At 43.1% G+C, this 7,019-nt stretch overlaps 1 pseudogene; it reads right to left on the reverse strand.

The window, feature by feature from the left end:
* Positions 1-2,011: 2,011 nt before the first annotated feature.
* Positions 2,012-6,030, reverse strand: LOC119530334 (annotated as a pseudogene).
* Positions 6,031-7,019: the final 989 nt, after the last annotated feature.

The raw sequence follows: 7,019 nt of genomic DNA on the forward strand, positions 1-7,019 counted from the left end.
TAAACCCCATTCATCTATAGCCAATTGAGTTTTGACAAGAGCGCCAAGCCTACAAATGATGTTGGGAAAACTGGATATCCACATGCAAAAGAAGAAAGTGGATCCCTGCCTCACTCATATAAAAAAATTATTCAAAATGGACCACTGACCTAAACATAAGAGCTAAAACTATAAAACTCGAAGAAGAAAATGTAGAGAGATACCTTCAAGACCTTGTACTAGGCAATGGATTCTTAGACTTCCCACCAAAAGCACAAGCAACAACAAAAAATAGATAAATTGAACTTCATCAAATTAAAAACTTTTGTGTATCAAAGGACATTATCAAGAAAGTGAAAAGACAACCTACAGAATGGAGAAAGTATTTGGAAACTACGTATCTGATAGGGGTTTAATACCTAGAATACATAAAGAAATAAACTCAACAACAAAAAGACAGACAACTCAGTTTAAAAATGGGCAGAGTATATAATAAAAATTTTTAGCAAAATAGACAAAAGACTTGAATAGACACTTCTCCAAAGAAGATATTAAAATGGCTTATAATTACGTGAAAAGATGGTCAATGTCATTAGCAATTAGGGAAATGCAAGTCAAAACCACAGTGAGAAACATCTCACATCCATTGGAATGGCTAGTATTTTTTTAATTAAATTCAGTTTTATTGAGATATAGTCACATACCATACAATCATCTATGGTGTACAATCAACTGTTCATAGTGCCATCATATAGTTGTGCATTCATCACCCCAATCTATTTTTGAACATTTTCCTTACACCAGAAAGAATAAGAATAAAAAATAAAAGTAAAAAAGAACACCCAATCATCCCTCCATCCCTCCTTATTTTTCATTTAGTTTTTGTCCCCATTTTTCTACCCATCCATCCATACACTGGATAAAGGGAGTGTGATCCACAAGGTTTTCACAAACACACTGTCACCGTTTGTAATCTACATTGTTATACAATCGTCTTCAAGAGTCAAGGCTACTGGATTGGAGTTTGATAGTTTCAGGCATTTACTTCTAGCTATTCCAATACATTAAAACCTAAAAAGGATTATCTATATAGTGCATAAGAATGTCCGCCAGAGTGACCTCTGGACTCCATTTGAAATCTCTCAGCCACTGAAGTTTTATTTTGTTCCATTTCACATCCCCCTTTTGGTCAAGAAGATGTTCTCAATCCCATGATGCCGGGTCCAGATTCATCCCCCGGGGGTCATATCCTGTGTTGTCAGGGAGATTTACACCCCTGGGAGTCAGGTCCCATGTAGGGGGGAGGGCAGTGAGATCACCTGCTGAGTTGGCTTAACTAGAGAGAGAAAGGATGGCTAGTATTTTTAAAAACAAAAATAACAAGTGCAGGGAAGGAGGCAGAGAAATAGGAACTCCAGTAGCACGAATGGAAAATGGTGAAGCCACTGTGGGAAACCGTTTTATGGTTCCTCAAAAGAACTGAAAGCAGGGACTCAAACATATTTATGAACATCAATGTTCGTGGCAGCATTCTTCACATTAGCTAACTTTACAGCTGACTTTGTGTCTCCTCCCAACATTTTTACTTTCTCAGTTCCAACTAATTTCTACTTTCTCAAATTTAAAATACTGCAGACATGGTGAGGGGGTGCTTTTTTTTTCTTTTTTCTTTTTTCTTTTTTTTTCCTTTTTAACGGAAGCAAAACTACTTCTCTTGGTTGGGCAAGAGAACTACCCGTTGGTGGTGCAAAGGCCCGCCAACCCCTCATCCCTTTTGCAACCAAGAAGGCAGGCGTTACCGACACCAATAGGTTCCCTTTTCTCGCCTCTCCCTTTTCCAAGGGAGAGCTTTGAGGCCTCAAGTCGGGCGAGGCCACCCAGAGCGCGCAGTATATGTAGAGGCGAGGCAGTGACAGAACGACCAGGTAGAGACGTAGAGACGGAGTTCAGGGCTGGGGTGGTGGGTGGGGCGGGCACGGGGTGGGGCAAGCATTTCTCTTCTTGTGAGCTCTTGCTGTTCCCGGAGCAGGGCTCAGGGCACCAGTATGTGCCTGTCGCCCCAACTGACTGCCAGCGTGTACTCCGCCTTGTTCTTGAACAGTTAGAAGACGCGGTCGAGTCGGCTGCCCACGTGTTTCAGTAGGATCGCCCCGCCTGGCGTGCACCCCCATGAGCAGCATGTTGTTGCCTGTGTTGCTGCAGTCAGCTCTGAAGCGACCCTTCTGGCCTGAGTAGGCCCTGCTCAGTCCTAGGCCCTTGGCCATCACCTTGCTGGTATCCGCAAGCCCTAGGTCCTAGGGCCCATTGGGGTCGCTGGCAGCCTTGGTCAGGAAGTCCACAAAACACCGACGAGGTCTAGTGGAGGCTGTGGTTGCTAACCAGATGGGGGCTGGGCTGTGAATTTGGCCTTGAAGGGACTGCCTCCTTAAAGTAGGGGCCGCCATACTTGATGGAGATGAAGTAGCTGTCGGGGTGGGGGTGGGGCACACAGATGTGTTAGGGTCCACAGTAGCCCTGAGGGCGCTCCTGGCCATCCATCCTCACCTTGTGGGGAGGGGGAGGGTGGCTGTGGATGGCCACTCGTAGGGGTAAGCTTCTGCATTTCTGTTCACCACAAACTCGGTTGTGTTTTCTGTGATGCGGCCTTCCAGGCCTGCTCCGGAGGTGGACACCAGGACTGGGTCTCCTCCATGCATAGGCTCCACAACTCGGATCTTGCGAGGGCTTCTGGGGATGTGGGTGCCTTTGAACTTGACATCAATCGGTTAGATGCCATTTTCCGGAAGGGCTATTCATTTTGGCATCGATCACCCCCTTGGGCCTTATTCAGGCTGAAGCAAAAGAGGATGGCAGTTTGACCTTTGGCTCTGACTCCTGAAGACTAGAAACAGTGAAGCATCACCCAATGGAGAGGCCACAAGCACCACAAAGGGGCTGTCAGGGATGAGCTGGTCCTTGAATTTGACCAAGACTTCTTAGTCACCTGGTCCCTTAACCACATAGGCCATGCTGCAGGAGCAGTCCTTGTGGTCCTCAGAGGAGATCTAAGCCTTGCTGGGGCCTTCCACACTAATACCCAGGCCCCTGGCACCGGCCTCCCTGGCCCAAATGCTGAACACAGCTGGCACTCCAGCTTCAGCCCTCTCTAAGCTGGGGACCCCACTGTGGGCCTTGTAGCATCTGCCTTCCTCCCAGGGGCCTCATGGAGAACTGCAAAGGCCTTCCAGGCAGATTCTGGCCCTTGTACTTGACTCTGAAGGGCAGGTCACCTGAGCCCTCCTCCCCTGGATGCTAATTCAGGGATATGCAAGCTCAGGTCACAGTTGCTGCTGATGCTGGCCACTGAGGGGGCCATCACCTCCATATGAGGCTCTCATTCATCCGGCCCTCCACGTCACCTTCATGGAGAAGTGGGTACCAGGCACATGCTGGTCAGTGAACTTGATGTTGATGATGTAGTTGCTGGCTCCACGGGGCAGTAGGTGACCCTGCATGTACCATCTCCCAGGACATCTGTGTTCATAGCCACTTTGCTGGGGCCCTCAATGGACAGGCTGAGCCCACTGTATCCTGTATCCCAGGTGTCAGTGATAAACTCAGCAGGCTCGAAGGTGTGGCCTTCATGGAGGCCTTGGACTGAAACCCGCAGGCAGCTGGTGTCCCTGATCTGCAACCGGCTGATCACCACTGGGATGGGGCTCTTGACCACATGCTGGCCACTCTTCTCCATGTGCAACAGGTGCTCCTCTGTCTCCTTGGACACGAACGAGATTCCCGTGTGGCCACTGTGCAGCTGCTTGAGCAGACAGGGCTCCTCCCAGCTGGAGGGTGGCAGCATGGTGGTGGTCAGCAGAGTGAGGTCCGTTCCAGAGATTTGTTGGGGATGTTTGTGGCAAACAGGTGGGACATGTGCATTCTGTGGTCACCTTTGACCCTGGCAAAGAAGGGGCAGCTGGGGATGTGTTGCTCTTGTCCTGAAATGGTGCTCTTTTTAACACCATTCAGGATAGAAAGAATTAGCAATGAGATGTTATAGATCAATTCTTACTGATTTAATATAGTTAAGAGGCATGGAGTGGTATACAGATGGTCTTGGTAAACTTTTCCATGGGGAACCACGCTGGAGAAAATGCATCAGAACACAAAACAGACTGTGTGGGTGCACAGAAGGTCACAGGCTTTCCAGTCAGGCAGGTCTGAATCTTGGCTCTTAACAGGATGAGGCATTGGAAAAATTATTTGTCTTTGTTAAGTCTCAGTTTTCATCAACAGATGTTCATTGAGCAAGTTACTCCAAACTCTCTAAACTGAATTTCTGTTGTTAAGATTGTTTTGAGAATTAACTATGTTAACAGGTGAACATATTAAGTAACTGTTCCTATCCTCCAAAATATACTCCCTAGAGCCTTGAAATGTAAAGAAAAGTCTGGAAGAGGGACCCTGGAGTCACTGATGTTCAGTGTCCTGGCAAATGAAGGAAGAAATGATTGCAGCCTGCATAAGGAGAATGGGGGCTGAAGAGTAATCTCTGAGAACCAGAGGCAGATGGTATATATATATATCCCCTTTCCTAAAATGATTTTTCCCATATTTTACATTTCTGACATTAGGGTACAGCTTAAAATTCTCTATGTATATTTAATAAGGCAGTTCTTAATTTCCTCATGGATGGATCTTTTTAATGGTTATTTTCCTTTTAACTTCTGTTTTTATTTCATTGTGACCAGTGGATATGGCCTGACTTCTATCTTTTTAAATGTGTTGCAGTTTTCTTTGTGGCTTAAAGCATAATCATTTTTATAACTATTTCATTAAATCAAACTTGCTCATTATATTACTTTAATAGTAATATCTTTAATAGCCTTATTTTTGTTTATTTGATTTATTGAATTTTATGAGAAAGGTTGTTAAAATCTCCCATTAAGAGTCAAATGTGTCAAATTTTCCTTGATTTCTAAAATGTTTGCTTTATATATTTTGAAGTTATTTTATTGGTTTCATTAAGTTTCAAGACCATTATATCTTCCTGGGTCAATATGAAATATTCCATATTATCTCCTTTATTGCCTTTTGCCTTGGACTCAATTTTGCCTATTACCAAAACTGTTAATATTGTAATGCTGTATCTTTTACTATGCCTTTATGGTCAACCTTCTTATACTATTTTATTTGAGGTATATCTCTTATAAATGGCATATCTGACTTCTGTCTCCCTCTCTCTCTTTTTTTTCTTATGTAAAACTGTGGATAGTAATACATTCCATATTTAGGGGTCCATTATGTGTCAGGCACTGCAATGAGCCCTCGAAAACTTTTATTTACTACATTGCATATTTCCTAGTCCTATATAGTATGTATCAGTATTCCTCTTTTACAAGGGAACAAATCAGAGCTTGATGGTTATGTGACCCATCCAAGGTTATAGCCTTGGCATGTGGTCACCTCCAGTCTAATGCTAAAGTCCAGGCTGCACAATCAGTCAACTTGAAATAGCTTCAGAGATGTTACCAGGTTTATGGATTCTATGTCATTTAAACCTCTGCTATACTTACAATGAGCATTCATATTGCAAACTCTTAGCTTTACTCCTATTATGCATGACCCTTCACAAATTTACTGAAATGAGGCTCAGCTTCCTTATCTGTAAAATGGGGATGTGATCATAGTGGCCGCCTCTGGAGGCAGTTAAATGATTTTGCTAGTATGGCATTTAGCCAATGTCAGTCACACAGTAAGCACACAATAAAATTTAGCTGCTATGCTGTGATAGTGACATCAACCAGATTCAAAGAAACTTGGTTTATTCAGATAAATTTATGTTGTGTACAGTGTTTATGAAACTACTTATAAAGGTGCTGTTCATTGAATGGTAAAGCCCCTTATGTATACCCATATTATAAATGCCTTATTCCAGAGGATAAAAACTCTTTCCTTATAAAACTGTGTATTTCTTTTTAAAGGCAGTGAGTTATGCAATTTATCACATTTCCATTTTGACCTTGGATGTTGGAAACTCACACTTAAGTTGCGATTCTTCTGAGCCACTGGCATCTTTTTTGCTTGTTTTGTTTTAGGACTTTATTTCAAGATAACCATACTGCCAATATCTTAAATTCTTAATATCATCTAATACCCAGGTAATCGGATTTCCTAGATTGAGAAATATACCTTTTTTTTTTTTAACTTTTTATAGTAGTAACAAATATACATGTCAAAATTTCCCGTTTTAACCACTTTCAGGTGCACAATTCAGTAGTATTAATTACATTAAAGGTACTGTGCTACCATCACCTATATCCATTACCCCAACTTTTTCATCACCTCAAACAAAAAGTCTGCACCCATTAAGCAATAACTCCCTCTTTCTGCCACACCCCTCCCCCCTTGACTTTTGTCTTTATTTTACCCACGCTACTTTTATCAGCTGAAATTAATTCATTGATTACTGTACTGTTGGAACTTATTACAGCCATCTTATTTTGTACTTTAATTTATCATGGTTTCTTCTTGAAGTGGCCCCACCCCTATATTTTCACCTGGTGTTTATGCCTTTGTATAATCCTCTCCTTGAGTGTGGGCAGGGCTTGTTACTTGTTTTAACCAATAGAATATGGCAAAAAGTGATGAGATATCCCTCCCATGGTTATGTTTGTTATTGGTTTCATTAAGTTTCAAGACCATTATATCTTCCTGGATCAATATGAAATATTCCACATTATCTCTTTTATTGCCTTTTACCTGCTGGCAGACTCACTCTAGAGCCTCTCCTGGCTGGCTTAAGGAAGGCTTTGGGGCAAGAAGCAGCAGGTGTCCTCAGAGTTGTGGATATCTTCCAGGCGCTAAGGGCAGCCTCCAGCCAACAACCACCAAGAAACCAGGACCCTTAGTCCTACAGCTGCAAAGAAAATAATTCTTTCAACAACCTGAGTGAACTTGGAAGCAGATTTTTTCCTAGTCAAGCTTCCAGATGAGAATGCAGCCCTGTCTGACAACTTGATTGCAGAGGACCCAGCTAAGCCATGCCTAGACTACTGACCAAC

The sequence above is a fragment of the Choloepus didactylus genome, chromosome 3 (assembly GCF_015220235.1).
Source record: "Choloepus didactylus isolate mChoDid1 chromosome 3, mChoDid1.pri, whole genome shotgun sequence".
Taxonomy (NCBI): Eukaryota; Metazoa; Chordata; class Mammalia; order Pilosa; family Megalonychidae; genus Choloepus; species Choloepus didactylus.